This window comes from Panthera leo, chromosome B1 (assembly GCF_018350215.1).
Source record: "Panthera leo isolate Ple1 chromosome B1, P.leo_Ple1_pat1.1, whole genome shotgun sequence".
NCBI classification, from domain to species: Eukaryota; Metazoa; Chordata; class Mammalia; order Carnivora; family Felidae; genus Panthera; species Panthera leo.
In genome coordinates, this window is record NC_056682.1 from 63,723,929 (window position 1) to 63,740,491 (window position 16,563).

The following is a 16,563-nucleotide window of genomic DNA, read 5'->3' on the forward strand; positions in this document are numbered from 1 at the left end:
AATTATTGATCTATCTATCTATCTATCTATGTATCTATCTATCTATCTATCTATTATCTGTCATTGATTCCCAAAGAAATGTGTGCAGAAATTATATTTTCTGTAAATGAGGGTTGTGTTCTTCTATCCAAGAGTTTAGGGGCTGCATTTTTTTTTCACAGCAAAGCAACATATTGAATTTGTTTTGCTTTCTGAAGTTTCTTCATATGTCTCTCTTAAGATTAAATTACATAGTATCAGTTAGTATTCTTCTAGTTATAAAAGAAAGAAAGTACTTACTGGTTTAAGCAGAAAGCATAGTAGTAAAATATTGACTTATGGGATGAAAAAGTCCAGGGATAGTATGAGGGACAGCTTGATCCAGAGGCTCTAGAGATCATCAGGATCACATTTCTTTGTATGTAGGGACAATCCTGGCTGCCACCAGTATCATGTTTTCATGTACTGAAGACATGAAAGAGAACTTGCTTTCTTTCCCCAGTAGATAGGTCCACACATATTCCAGAGCTAAATTTACTGAATCTGATTTTGTCATGTGGCCATTAAGCTAATCCCTGGGCTTAGAGAAATGTTATGCTTTACTTGTCCAAGTCTGGGTCATATGTCCACTCTTGGTAACAGGTTGAGGAGAGTGGGTAGTCCTGTGCAGTCCGTGGGGACTAATGATGGACATTAGTAGGTTTTCAAATAAAATTTATCAAATTATTATCATACGAAGCGGGTTAGATGCTGTATGGTAAAAAAAAAAAAATTATACTACAGTGTTTCTAATAGTTCAAAGTTTTTTACAAGTGATATGGAATCCCTTTGTAGGAAACTCATGTTGTTAGGGCAGAACTAATGGAAAAAATGCATATCAAATACTGAATTTTATGGCAGAGCATTTAAAAATGCCAGCTTTTTTACCAAAGACCAAATATGATTTTTGTAAGTTAGCTATATAAATGATGGATGATGAAAATAAGATTATCAACTATAATTGATGACAAAAAATAAATATAAAATGTTTACTTTTAAATGCTAAAATTTTTAAATATTAAAAATACTTGGTCCTGCTATTTGGGAGGTAAGAAATTCTTCATTGAATTAAGAATCTAATCTATGCTCCAATCCAGAAATTTCTGCTGAGGGTCTTATTTTGCGGAGCAAACAAAAGGCTGATACCCAGAGCATCAGTTTTTCTAAATGATCTCATTACAATGTAACCCTATGTCAGCACACTTCACAAGTCCCCTGGGTCATTAGTTCCAGGATTATTGTGTTTGTTGGTTATCTCTTCTCCTAATATTGTGGACAATGTCTGAAATATGGGGCTGGTATGATCTACTCAGTCCTCCTGCTAGCACTACTAACACAAGATTATTGGAAATGGAGTTTAGCTCATAGGAAAGGAAATACAAACTCCAACAACAGAAAGTAAATGGAAACTGAAATCCTTCATGTCACTTTATGCCCGTGGTTTAGATATATTTCTATGTATATCTAACTCTCAGTGTCTAAAGAGATGGCACAAATTTTGGTATTATGATGTCACTGATCTTAGAAAATTATACTCAGTTTAGCCCTAGCTATAGTAACTAACCTTCCCAGGTGTTTGCATACATTGCACTTGATTCTGTGTCTTTTGGGAAATTAAGATTTTTTTTTTTTGCCATTTTATGGCTGTCATTAATGGAAAAGGTTTTTATCTTATTTTTTCCAGCTTTATTGAAATATAGTTAACATACAATCTTGTGTGAATTTAAGGTGTTCAACATGATGATTTGATACATGCATTTATTGCAAAGTGATTACCATAATAAGGTTAGTTCACACATCTATCACCTCACATAATTATCATTTGAGCGTGTGTGTGCTTAACATTTAAGATCTAATCTCTTAGCAACTTTCAGGTATATAATATGGTATTGTTAACTCTAGTCACCATAGTGCACACTAGATCCCCAGAACATATTCGCTTTACAACTAGAGGTTTATACCTTTTGGACAATATGTCTCCATCCCTTCCCATCCAGCCCCTGGCAACCACCATTCTACTCTGTTTCTATGAGTTCAATGTTTTTTGGATTTTACACATATATGAGATTATACAGTATTTGTCTTTTTCTGTCTGATTTATTTTACTTAGCATAATGCCCATGAGGTCCATCCATATTGTTACAAATGGCAAGATTTCCTTCTTTTTAGGGTGTGTGTGTGTGTGTGTGTGTGTGTATAGGTGTATATATATATATATATATACCCATATATAAATATACCCCTATATACCTATATATACATATATATATATATATATATATATATATATATATATATATATACCTATATATATATATATACCTATATCTATCTATCTATCTATATACACACATATATATACCTATATACCTATATATATGTGTGTATATATATGTAGATATATATATCACATTTTCTTTATTCATTAATCCATTGATAAGCATTGATGAACACTTAGGTTCCATTTCTTGACTATTGTGACTAAGGTTGCAATGAATATGAGGGTGCAGATATCCTTGCAAGATAATGATTTAATTCCTTTCGATATATACCCAGAAGTGGGATTGCTGGATCATGTAGTAGGTCTATTTTTAATTTTTTGAGGAAACTTCATGGCTGTTTTCCATAATGTCTATACGAGTTTACATTCCCACCAACAGTGCACAAGAGTTCTCTTTTCACTACACTCTCACCAACACTTGTTATTTCTTATACTTTGGATAATAACCATTCTAACAGGTGTGAGGTAATATCTCATTGTGGTTTTGATTTGCATTTTCCTAATTATTAGTGGTGTTGATCATCTTTTCATGTACCTGTTGGCCATCTGTATGTCTTCTATTCAGGTCCTTCGCACATTTTTTAATTGGATTATTTGTTGTTGTTTTGTTGTTGCTGCTGTTGTTGTTGAGATGTATGAGTTCCCTATATATTTTGGATATTAACACCTTATCAGAGAGATGGCTTGCAAATATTTTCTCCTATTCCATAGGTTGCCTTTTCATTTTGTTGATTGTTTCTTTTGCTTATAGAAGCTTTTAATTAGATGTAACCCCACATATTTCTTTTTTATTTTGTTGTTTGTGCTTTTGGTGTCATAACCAAAAAACTGTTTTCAAGACCAATGTCAAGAAGATTTTCCTTGTGTTTTCTTCTAGGAGTTTTATGGTTTCAGATCTTATATTCAAATCTTCAGTCCATTTCAAGATAAATTTTTAAGTGATGTAAGATAGGGGTCCAATTTTATTCTTTTGGATATGAATATCCAAACACACCAAAACTAATTATTGAAGAGACTCTCTTTTACTCAACAAATCTTCTTGGCTCTCTTGTCAAATATTTGTTGACCATATACAGTGGGTTTATTACTGGGCTCTCAATTCTGTTCCATTGACCTATGTGTCTGTTTTTATGCCAGTACCATATTGTCTTGACCACTGTATCTTTGTAATAATAGCTTAAAATTAGGAAGTCTGATGCCTCTAGCTTCCTTTTTTTTTCCCTTCAGGATTGATTTGGTTTCAAGGTCTTTTATGGTTTCATACAAATTTTAGAATTTTTCTCTATGTTTATAAAAACTGCCATAAGAATCTTGGTAGAGATTGCATTAAATCTACAAATGTCTTTGAACAGTATGGACATTTTAACAATATTAACTCATTTGATACTTGAGTATAGGATATCTATTTATTTGTGTCTTCTTTAATTTCTTTTATCAAAGTCTTATAGTTTTCAGTATACAAATATTTCACTTCCTTGGTTAAATTTATTCTTAACTATTTTATTGTTTTTATTGTATATTTTATTTATTATCTCTTTTTCAGATATTTCACTGTTTAGTGTAGGGAAATGCAACTAATTTCTGTATGTTGGTTTGTATCCTGAAACTTTACTAAATTTATTAGTTCTAACAATTTTTTTGGTGGAGTCTTTAGAATTTTCTATATATAAGATCATGTCATCTGTAAACAGAGATGGTTTTTCTTTTTCCATTTTGATTTGTATTCCTTTTACCTGTTTTTTTTTTTTTTTTCTTGACTAATTGCTCTGGCCAGAGATTCCAGTATTATACTGAATAAAAGTAGTGAGAGTGTGCACCCTTGCATTGTTCCTGAAATGAGAGAAAAAGCTTTCAACTTTTACCACTGAGTATGATGTTAACTGTGAAATTTTCATATATAGCTTTTATTATGTTGAGGTATGTTCCTTCTACAACCAATTTGTTGAGAGTTTTATCATGAAAGAATGTTGAATTTTGTCAAATATTTTTTGAATCTATTCAGATGATCATATGATTTATATCTTTCATTTATTAATGGGGTATATTCATATTATATACAATATTTCATATTATATATAATATTTCATATTGCATAAATATTTCATATTGTATATAATATTTCTTGTGTATAATATTTCATATTATATAATATTTAATAACACGTATAATATTGCATATTATGTTTAATATTTCATATTGTTATCTCTTTCTGTGAGAGCTACAGAGAAATCAGGAGGAAAGCAAAGGGCCACTGGCCCTGGGGACTGGTGTGAGGACATGTGTAGGATGCAGTGTCCAGTAAGATCTATGTAAGAGTGACAGTGTCCGTCTAGAGTCTGTAGCTCAGGGGAGTTAGAAGGACCTGATAGAGAAAATTCAGAAGACATCCAACTAAATACGGTTTTTAAACCATGGGATTAAATGAGAACAGAACACAGGGTAGGTAAAGAGCGGATGAGAAAATCTGTGAGAATCTAGCTTTGGGCAAACTAGTCTGTCTGTGAAAACATGCATCTACATTGTCTCCTCTTATTTTGTGGTCGCTGTTGTTTGCATATCTAAGGAGGTATACAAATGAAATATAACTGAATAACTTATGTCTTATGTCTCCATATATATATTATTTCATAGTATGTATAGTATTTCATAGTGTGCATATTTCATATTATAAATATTTCTTATTACATATAATACTTATTATTATATATAATATTTCATATTGTATATAATATTTCTTATTACATATAATACTTATTATTATATATAATATTTCTTATTATATATAATATTTCTTATTACATATAATATTTCATATCCTGGCATTGGTTCAGGCCCTCTAGCACTGGGAACACATGCAGGTCATAGGATACAGAGAAGGGCTTGGAAGGCTTTCCATGAAGACTTGGGCTTTAATCTCATTGTTCTTTCTTTCTGTGAGAGCTACAGAGAAATCAGGAGGAAAGCCTGGGAATTGGCATGAGGACATGTCTAGGATGAGGTTTCCAGTAAGATCTAAGTAAGAGTGACAGTGTCTGTCTAGAGTCTGTAGCTCAGGGGAGTTAGAAGCATCTGGTAGAGAAAATTCAAAGACATCCAACTAAATAAAGTTTTTAAACCTTGGGATTAGATGAGAACAGAAGACAGGGTAGGTAAAGAGAGGACGAGAAAATGCGTGAGAATCTAGCTTTGGGCAAAACACCCTGTCTGAGAAAACATGCATCTACATTGTCTCCTCTTATTTTGTGGTCACTGTTGTTCGTATATCTAAGGAGGTATACAAATGAAACATAACTGAATAACTTATGTCTTTCGTCTTCATATTTCATATGATATAACATATTTCATTATGTATCATATTTCATGTGGTATATCATATTTCATATGGCATATCATATTTCATATGGTATTTTATATTTCATATGGCATTTCATATTTCATATGAGATTTCATCTGATATACCCTATTTCATCTGATGTATACTTTTTTCATATGATGTATCCTATTTCATAGGATATATCCTTTCTCATATATCATATTTCATATGCTATATCCTATTTCATATATTTCATATGATATATCCTCTTTCATATGATATATCATATTTCTTATGATATATTTCTTATGATATATCATATTTCTTATGATATATTTCTTATGATATATCATATTTCTTATTATATGCAATATTTCATATTATATAATATTTCATATTATATGTAATGGTTCATATTATATATAATAGTTCATATTATACATAAAAGTTCATATTTTATATAATAGTTCATATTATACATAATAGCTCATATTGTACATAATAGTTCATGTTATACATAATAGTTCATATTATATATAATAGTTGATATTATATATAATATATCACACTGATTGATTTACAGATGTTGTACATCTTTGAATCCCAGAGGTAAATCCCATTTGATCATGGTGTATGATCCTATTAAAGTACTGTTGAGTTCATTTGGTAGAATTTGGTTGGGAATTTTTGCATCTGTATTCAGTAGTGATATAACCTCTGGTTTTCTTTTCTTGTAGGTTCCTGATATGGCTTTGGTGTCTATGTTATGCTGCCTTAAGGGAAGGGTGACACAGGTAAAGTGAAACTGTTCCTCTTATTCTCTTCAATGCATCTAATCCTGAATTTGTTTTTTCTCCAAGAGTGTGCTGAAACTCCTTTGCGGGACTCCTGAACTTCTACAAAGACTTGTTTGTTTGTTTGTTTGTTTGTTTAATGGTGTTTGTGTAAGTAAGTATTCTCTGAGGGAAAAATGATAGAAAACTCTTATTCTCCAAGGTTGATGATCTCACTTTCCATTATTGGAGGAGATTTAAGCAAAGGCCTGATAAACTTTGAAAAGCAACTGATTAACCACAGGGGAAAAAGTATGTTACCAGAGGTTGAGCGATTAATGGAACTTTTGACTTGGAGTCCAAGATGAACATTAGCCTCAGTACTGATGTTTCCTTCAGAGGCATATGAAGATAGCATTTTTGCTTATTTAAAATAAAGTGGATTATGTTTATATTTTCATCAAGTATAAATTTACCACCATTTCAAAATGAGTAAAAGAGCTTTATGACTGATTGGCTTTGGTTCTCTTGGAGTCTTTTGCGTATTGGTAATGGTTACATTTCTATACACTGATAGTGATAGAACTCATAATACTATTACTAATAAACATAGGTGAACTTATTGAATGTTGACTACGTGCCATGTAGTCTTGTAAGAACTTTTTGAGATTTTTCTCAGCCCAGACTCCTGAGCGAAAACCAAACCTGTATAACTAACTGCCTACTGGACATCTTCCCTTGAGTATTTTGAAGGCATCTTATCATCTTCAACCTCAAGCTTTCCATTATTCTGTGTTTTCTAGATTAGTAAACTGCATCTTTGTCCACTCAACCCCTTAGTCTTAGTGCTGAACATCATATTTGGCCTGTTGTTCATCCTTTTCATTCTGATTGATGAAGAATCAAGTCCTCTACAGAAGTCAATTTTAGCATTGCAAAGGGCCAACCATTCTTTATCTACATGGCTGTCACCTAGCTTATACCTTACCTGTTCCACTGCAAGACGCTCTTAATGGATCTCCTTACATCCACCCTTGTTGCCTTTGAACTGTGCTTCACTCTGCAGTCAAAAGCATAGTTTAAAGTGCCAATATGCTCATGTCACTTCCTTATGAAACACTGTTCTGTAGAAAAAAACATTTACCTTTCCATTCTGCTTCATCTGCTGTCTCCACTCTCCATTCTTCATCATTTCTCAATATTCAGGTCTTAGTTTAGAAAACACTTCTTCAGAAGGATTTTCTTGATTCCTTACAATCATTTTGGTACATCTATTATAAATTGACAATCCATTTTACTTTTGTTTTAACACCTCACAATTGTATGTATACTATCTTCTCCATAAGACATAGAACACATAAAGGCAGGAAATACAGTCATGCTCACCATAATATTTAGATTGTCTAGCATAATGCAAGCACTCTGTAAATATTTTTAGAATTAATGAATAAATCCTACTTGGGTTCTCCAGTTCCAAGCCTCGGCTCTTTACACTACCCCAGTCTACTTTTAGATACATTTCTATTTAATTTTCATATCATGAAATTTAAATATTTGCCACAGGGCTCCAATAGGAATACTCAATATATTCAATACAGACATTTACACTTTGGTTTCTATTTTAGGCACTAGCTCAGGTTTTCATAGTAATAAATTTCTCAGGCTTTTTTTTCTTTTTCTTTCTTTCTTTCTTTCTTTCTTTCTTTCTTTCTTTCTTTCTTTCTTTCTTTTGAAATCTTTAGTAAAAAGATCAGAAAGGAATGGATGCTTTTGAGAGAAAGTGATTAAAGCACATTTCAAATAGTGCTGGATTATCCTAAGGCAAATTAAAAATGTGCTTCAGGCAAGAGATTTTGAATATTGACATTTCTTGAGAAGAAAAAAAGTAATCCTGATGAAAAAAGTCAGAAATTTGTTAAAGTTCCTAAAACTATTCTTTATCATTGATTTTACTTTTAATTATACAAGAGGGCCCATAATATCAGGATCACTGACAGCCTTAACAGGATTCAATTTTGAATATTAGTATTGAAGAAAAATGTTTGATTTTCGACATTCTCTAAACCAAGGATCTTTCCCTTTTTGTAATAATAAATGAGGAGTAGTATCCTATCTCAGATACTCTGGTAGGTATTTTACATGTGTTCTCACTAATTCATGTGATCACGAAAGTTAGGCATTATCCTCCTAGTTTTATAGATGGGAGAAGTGAGAGTTAGAACAGTCAGGCCACAGTAAGCTCCTCAGCCTGTGCTCTTTCTGGCAGGTCACACTGGTTCACTGTGTGTGACAGGGGATAGGACTTCTTCCTAATCATATGCATCCTAGTAAGACAATTCCAATGCTGACTATGCAGTAGGATTGCATATAATGCTCCAATCTGCTTAAATTGGCTACTGTGCAAAACTGATGTGAAGCCCTCGCAGCTCAATAGAAAATCTATATGTTCCTACAGGATGCCCACAGGGAAGCAGCAGATCTCTAATTTGGAACAATCAGCACAACAGGGAGTGTGGCAGGGCTGTTTTGAAGAAATATACAAGAGTTTCAGTCATCGTAGTTGACAGAAGAACTGAGATTTATAGTGGAAACTAAGCATTTTCTTTAGAATCAGTCATTGCATGGGTCTGGAGTCAGCAGCTAAATTTCTTTCATTCAGGGGCTGGTTATGTCACTAACTGGCTGAATGATGTTATTTAGACAGAGACTAGTGTTCAGCATTCATAAAGCTATGGATAACATTTGAATAATTGAAGTAAATGGTAAAACCAGTGTGATCCAATGAAGTGACTGAATAAATCAAATTTACCTGAGAAAGTTTGGAAGTGCCTAAAATGAATTGAGGAAATGCTACAATTGTAATTTGTGGCAGGTGTTTTTTGAAAATGTGGTCTACCTTAACCTTTTAGAATTCTTTGGCTTCCTTCCCTGAGGCAGACCCTTGACATGATGTGGGTCAGGTCCAGCTCGTCTCCTTTAGTGGCGCTGGTATATTCTGGATGCCCAGAAGAATGATGGTCTTGAGCTAGAGCTGGTTACAGTGTCAAGGAGAACCCAATATGTATATATTTGTAGGGATTTCTGAATAAATGTATGAGAAAGGTGGTATGAAAAGTTAATAAATCATGTGGTCATTTAGTCAATGTGAAATGAATATCTAAAACCAATGAACCACCTTTACCACAAAGGTAGAGTAATAACATTTTCCCTTAGTTTTAATTTACTAGAAAATTTCCTTTCTCCTTTTTTTAAAAATTTTTCCTTATAATTCACCAGTCTAAGGGAGCATTTTCCTTTCTTTATTTTTTTAAATTTTTTTAATGTTTTATTTATTTTTGAGAAAGAGAGAGAAACAGAGCATAAGTGGGGGAGGGACAGAGAGAGAGGGAGACACAGAATCTGAAGCAGGCTCCACGTTCTGAGCTGTCAGCACAGAGCCCAAAGCAGGGCTCAAACTCATGAACTCTTGAGATCATGACCTGAGCGTAAGTGGGATGCTTAACTGACTGAACCACTCAGGCACCCCTAGCACTTTCCTTTCTAAGCCAACCCCTGTTGCCTATTAGCCCCTCCCCAACCGTCTTAGTGCATTTTCATTCCCTGAGACATTGCTTGTCTGACTTTCTACTTGATGCTTCTTGCCTGTTCATGTGAATTTCAGTGAGTAATAGTGACTGTGCCTATTATAACAATTCAACATAGCTAGTTCTGTAGTTGCAAATGCACCAACTTTCTCGATAGCGTGAAACATGATGTTTAGAATAGAGTTCTAATAAGGCCAAGTGTTTTTATCCTAATTATAGGTTAATTAGTATCACTCAGAGAAATCATCCATTTTAAGGGTACTATTAGGGATAATAATCTCTGACCCCAGAGATTGGGCATACAAGGTAAAGCATATAAGGTCATTGCTTATAAGGTAAAGCAAAGGTTGCCCATGTCCCCTGATATCCAGTGTCCATTCTCTCCACAGAAAGAGTGAATAAACACTAAGGAAAAAGGCTAGTCAGCATTTCCCAGCTTCCACTGCAGCAAGCTATACTGTAGGGGTGGTAATGATAAGCTTGAAGAACCTGGGTACCTAAGCCTCAGAGCAGGAGAGCTCAACCCTGAACTGCCTATGTCCAACCTTCTCCTTGAGAAAGAGATTAACTCCTGTCTTGTTGAAGCCAATGTTATTCTGGGTCTCTATTACTCAAGAGTAGCAGTAAAGGATTCGTTCAAATCCTAAGTGATTTTATTATAAGGAAAGAAAGCATGTGTTCCAAATTCAGTATATGTGCTGCTGAAGCCAGAACTATAAGGAAAAGAGTGTGAATGTCTCATTAAACTACAGTTGGTTTAATTTAGAAGTCATGTCTTCAGAATATTAGTCAAAATAATGAAAATACTTGGGCACAATACTTAATAAGTGAGCATTCAAGATTATAATTTTCATTAACAAATTAAATTTAACAAAAAATTTTTCAGTGTTGTCTATTAGAATAAGTGAGAATATATATACTCTATTTGATTAAGTACCAAGTGCATAATGATTGCTCAATAATAATTATATTTTCCTCCTTCTAATTAAAGTCAGTGGGTTTCCTTTAAAAAGTTCTTGCTATTTATTTTTATTGTAAATAAAGTATTTTATGTTTTATTATAAATATAAAATAAATTGCAAAATAGTATAATAGTGACTTGCCCTGACCTAAAAGCTGCCTCACTGTAAAAGCATTCAGATAATCTGGTTACACTCCTTTAGAATATTTTTTTCTGAACATACAGGTTGTTTTATTTAAAAGTAGCATTTTTTCCCCACTGTAGTACATAGGCAACAAAATTGGCTCTCCATGAACCATACCTCTTGCAAGCAATGCCCTCATGTAGTGATCATCCCCAACAACACTGACACCCAGCTTAGTCAGGTGATTTGCTTTGGTCAATGGGACATCAGCAAACATATGGCAAGCAGAAACTTGATATATATTTACACATTGGAACTTACCCTTTTAGAATGTTGCTGCCACCATGTGAAGATGCTAGGACTAGCTTCCTTAAGGATGAAAAATCACGTGGAGAGAAGGGTCCAATTGTCCCAGGTCTCCAGCTGAGCCTACCCCTCAATAACCCTCCAGTTGAAGAAAGCTGTCTATGTGAATCTGGGTGAGATACCAGAAGAACCAGAGTCATGAGAAATAATAAATCATTATTGTTATGCACAAGTAAAATCTGGGGTGATTTGTTACTCAGCTGTAGGTAACAGATACATTCACATATACAAACTTCTTTTAAGTGTAAGAAGTATATATGTATTTCATAAGAAGAGATAGATTATATGTTGATATCACCTTAGCAAAAAAACTTCCCTCATCTTTTATGTGTTCGACAGAAATTGTAGGAAACTACTAACTACTTGGGCATTGTGTAAGCTCTGACCAAAGACTGACATTTTGGTTAGCTGCATTAGGAGGCTATCCATATAACAACACTTTTTTAAAATTTTAGAATAATGTATCATAATAACCTTTAAGTATTTTGTATTTAAATTTCAGAAACTTTAGTGGAAGTTAAACTCAGGATGGGAGACAGAAAGAGAGGAAGAGGGAGAGAGAGGATGAGAATGAGATTGTCATTCTGACTATATTTTTAAGAAGCAAATGACTGAGGAACCAATCATACAACATATTACACTATTCCTTGTTTTCTAAGATATCCCTGTGTGCGTTTATTCCGTTAGTGAAAGATAGTGATTGTAAGCTACTAGATATGGAATTAATTTGCAAACTAGGCAGAATCATATTCCCATTTGCTTTTCTATCATGATGATCTGCTTTCTAGACCAATGTTTTCTAAATGTTATGTCTTGAAGTATTTTTAGGACATATAGAAACAAAATATAAATATCATTTATATTTAAGTAGTATTTGTTCCATAATTTTAAAATCCCTATTCCAGCTATAAACTAACTGTCCTTATCATTTGCAAAATAAATGAACTCACAGGGCACCTTGGTGGTTCAATTGGCTGAGTATCCAACTCTTGTTTTGGGCTCACGTGATCCCAGGGTCGTGGGATTGAGCCCTATGTCAGACTCTACACTGAGTGTGGAGCCTGCTTGAGATTCTCTCTCTGTCTCTCTCTGTCTCTGTCTCTCTCTCTCTTTCTTCCCTTCCCTCTGCCCATCTCCCCCTCTTGCATTTTCTGTCTTGCTCTCCCTCTCTTAAATAAAAACAAACAAAAAACAACAAATGAACTCACTATTAATTAATGACTTTCTTCTTGATTCAGGCTTATGATAACTCTGAAACCTTTATAGTAAAATATATATTTCATTATAGTTTTGTTACTTTTATTATTCATTTTTTTATATTTATTCCAAGGATCTTTTGTCATATGCATAATGTGGTGGTTAAATGCTGAGTCTGAAAGCCAGAATACCTGAATTCTAGACCCAGAAGTAATGTTGCATAATCACATGACTTTTAAGCAAGTGATTTAACTTCTCTAATTAGCACTCACTTTAAAACATGGTTTAACAACATCTTCTCTCTTTTCTCCCAAAGATTTTTGAAAAACCAAGCAAGATCACATATGTGAAGTTATTAACTGATATTAATAATACTTTATAATTTAGAAATAAAATATTTGAAATTATAACTGAAAGATCTGTCCTTAAAATCTTTGCAATAGTTCTTAAGTATATATGCACTATAAATTTTTTGACCCAGTACATTGAAGATAATTCTATGGACAGTGGACTAAGAAATAACCATCTCTCAATATATTTGACAGAATAGTATTGAGGAGACACAAAAAACCTTTAAATCTAGAGAAATAAAAGCATGAGGAAATGACACATTATTATAAAAGATCCTGTGTCCGGCTTGGGGACTTTCCAAAGTCACAATAGAATTATTTTGACATTTTTTTTTTTATTTAAAGTGTAGCTTAAACATGATGTGAACCTTATTTAAAGTGATATTTGATCTATTTTGCTGCATTTCCATTATAACTGACTTTTTTGCTAATATATCTTGGCTCTTAATAAGTAAAATGTTTATTATGTCCTCTGAACACTAAGTTTTTTTTTGTACAGCAAAGACTGGAAAAAAAAATATCCTAGACTCTACAGAACAAATATTACAGACAATGTTATTTGCATACCATCAATCTTATGTTTGACTTCAAAAACATTATTTGAATCATTTGCACGAAAACAAAATCTTTGCCTTTTAAAGAGTTTATCTCATCCTGTTGGTATTTATCTTATGCTGGATTATGACTTCAAGTGAGGGAAACACAGCAGGAACAGATGAACTCTTAAAAATAAAGACCCTGTTTTCATGCAAATACCTCTAATAATTAAAACAGAGAAACAGGAGAAGTACAATTCCTACACAAATTCTCTGACAAAATCCAATAGAGTTTTTCAAGAATGAAAAGGCTTTCATGTTTTGATTTAACATCCGAAGTCAGTGGAGTTTGCATATGTTACTTTGATCTTTAAAACCCTATGTGGTCTGGGTGCCAGTGACTTTCCATGAGGCCTCTTAGGTTTCCTGCAGTCCTCTTTCTCAAGAGGCTAGGGGGAAGCTAAACAATTGTTTTTTCTCAGAGTTTAATTTGCAAACATTTGCTGTGGTATAAGATGACAATAATAGTGTGGTTTATAGAGACATGTGTATGTATATGTATCTAATTGTTACAACACTTTATTTGATTAACTATTTAAATTAAAATATATTTCTCTGACAAAATAGTGGTTTTCAGTCACTTCAAAGATGGGAGTCAATTTTTGTTATCAAATAATTTTAAGTTCCCATCCACCTGATAAATGTTTTATTTTTATTTATCCTAACTTTGGACAATGCTTATTGTGTTATAGAGATGTTTGAACCTTTTTTCTTAGCTGTGCTTAACTCAGTGGTCTTTCCAAAATTGCCAAGTTGCTATATATGATATAATTACTTATTACTCATCTCTGCTCTGTGTAGTGTCTGCAGGGGCTTGTGGATCTGCTTCCATGATGGCTTGCTCACATGGTTACCAAAGTTGGGTGCTGGCTGGTGGCTGGGAGTTCAACTAGACTATTGGCCAGGAGCCTAATTTGCTTTCCATGTGGGTCTCACCATAGGCTGATTGGGCTTACTCACAGCTTGGATGCAGTGTTCTAAGAGTGACTATTCCACGAGACAGGACTAGAAGTGACTGGTCACTTAATTTCTGGGCTCAGAAATTTGGTATAGCATCATTTCTCCCATACTTTATTGGTCAAGCTTTCACAGAATCAACATGAATGAATTCACTCCTTGGTGAATCAGAAACTGCACCAGGTGAGTTGTTGCACAAAGAAAAGTTTTATTTATAGAAAATAAGGAGATCAAGCTTCCAAAGCCTTGACTCCCTGAGGAGGATGAAAGGGGTCCTTTTGTTTAGGGTTCAAATGAATATTTAGACAAGGAAGCCTTGTCATTGTATGTAGAAGGCATAGGGTCCTGTAAGTGCCTGAAGGAAACATGCTTGGGGCGCCTGGGTGGCTCAGTCGGTTAAGTGTCCGACTTCAGCTCAGGTCATGATCTCGCGGTCCGTGAGTTCAAGCCCTGCGTCGGGCTCTGTGCTGACAGCTTAGAGCCTGGAGCCTGTTTCAGATTCTGTGTCTCCCTCTTTCTCTGACCCTCCCAGGTTCATGCTCTCTCTCTCTGTCTCAAAAATAAATAAACGTTAAAATTTTTTTTTAAAAAAGAAACATGCTCATACATACATTGTATATAAGTGAGGCTGAGGCTCCTTAGGTGGAAATCTTAGTATTATTATAAGATAAAGGTAATGGTAGGTCATTCTCGACGTCACTCCTTGGTGCATCTGCACAGATGTGAGTTGGGGGTTTAGCTCAAAAGGTCTGGGTGATCTAGGCCCACAAGAGATCTTGTCAGGGCAGCTGCCATCACCTAAGGGGTGGTTTTTGGTTTCATTTGTCTGAGTTAAGGGGTAAGCCAGAAAGAAGAGCTTAAGAAAAAACATTAAGACCGATGTTAATAAGTACAAGCCCATGGGCAGTAAATGTCAAGTCTTGTGGTCTCTCTGGTGGCAAACCCACCCAGATGCAAGGGAGAGGACATAGACCCCACTTATTGATAAGAAGACTCTCAGAACTTTTGGTCACTCTTAAAGTAGTACAGTTTATTTTTAAAAGTGAATCAAGGATCAGATATTGGTAATCATGCTTTACCTCATTCTTTCAAAAGATCAGCATCCCCTGCCAGTCACTCTGGAAGAGTGTGTCCACTCTGAATGGGCACAGCACATTCAGGAAGATCTTACTCTGCTCCCTTTGCTGTGTCCTCTGCTAGGGCCTGCCTAGGTTTACATAACAACTCTGCAGCTATGCAAAACACGACAGAGTTGTTTACTCATGTAGCACCAGTGTGCAGAGAATTGAACCTCACAGTGACACTAGCCCTCACTCCCTCTGGTTGAGGTCCTTGATGACCTTCAGGCCTTCATTGGGAACATTCAGTCCTCCTGTAGCAACAGTAAGCAAAGAGTGATGGAGGGAAATCCTGTAATAAAGGAAAGTATGGAATTAATGAAAGCCTCCAGTTTCTCATCCTCTCCTGAAACCTCTTTCATCCTCATCTGTTAAAGTCTATCCTCCTTCCTGCCCAGTCATGAAATGCATAGAGTTTTTCTTTTTTCCATTGTTGGTGAGATTCCTTGTTAGTCCTTTGCCACAACTTTGTAATTAGCAAGAGGCCTTACCTGAGAAAGTTAAATGCAAACTCAAAGAATACTGGATTTGGTATTCAAATGAGTGGAGTGTTGATATTTTCTAGATGTGAGGACTTATGATTGGCTTCTCAAAATAATGATTTTGTGGTATAGGTAGTGGTCACGATTTCAGCAGATAGCATCACCAGGATATATGAATGTCATTTGGGACAAAGGTTAACCTTTGTAAATAGGCTCTGCTCTCTTCCCAGGTCTTCACCTACTTGGAGCCTCATACATAGTACTTCTTTCTTCCTGACACCTTAGGCTGAAGGTAAACTTCCCAAACCTACCTCCTTTTCTTCTACTTTGAACCAGATATCTATATAGATAGATGTCTGTCTAGTGTGACTTAGGCTTATTCATGTTTAAATAGATTGGAGGAGGATGGAGGAGATCATCTCAGTATTAAAACAAAAGCAAAA

At 34.4% G+C, this 16,563-nt stretch overlaps 1 long non-coding RNA gene across 1 annotated transcript in view; it reads left to right on the top strand.

Annotated features, from left to right (window-relative positions):
• The window catches only part of LOC122216940, a 63,599-nt gene extending 50,630 nt beyond the window's left edge, over positions 1–12,969 (top strand). Inside the window, exons 4-6 of the long non-coding RNA XR_006201198.1 lie at positions 6,350–6,406; positions 11,384–11,533; positions 12,934–12,969. This is a non-coding gene — a long non-coding RNA (uncharacterized LOC122216940). The remainder of the gene's footprint in view (positions 1–6,349; positions 6,407–11,383; positions 11,534–12,933) is intronic.
• The last annotated feature ends 3,594 nt before the right edge of the window (positions 12,970–16,563 follow it).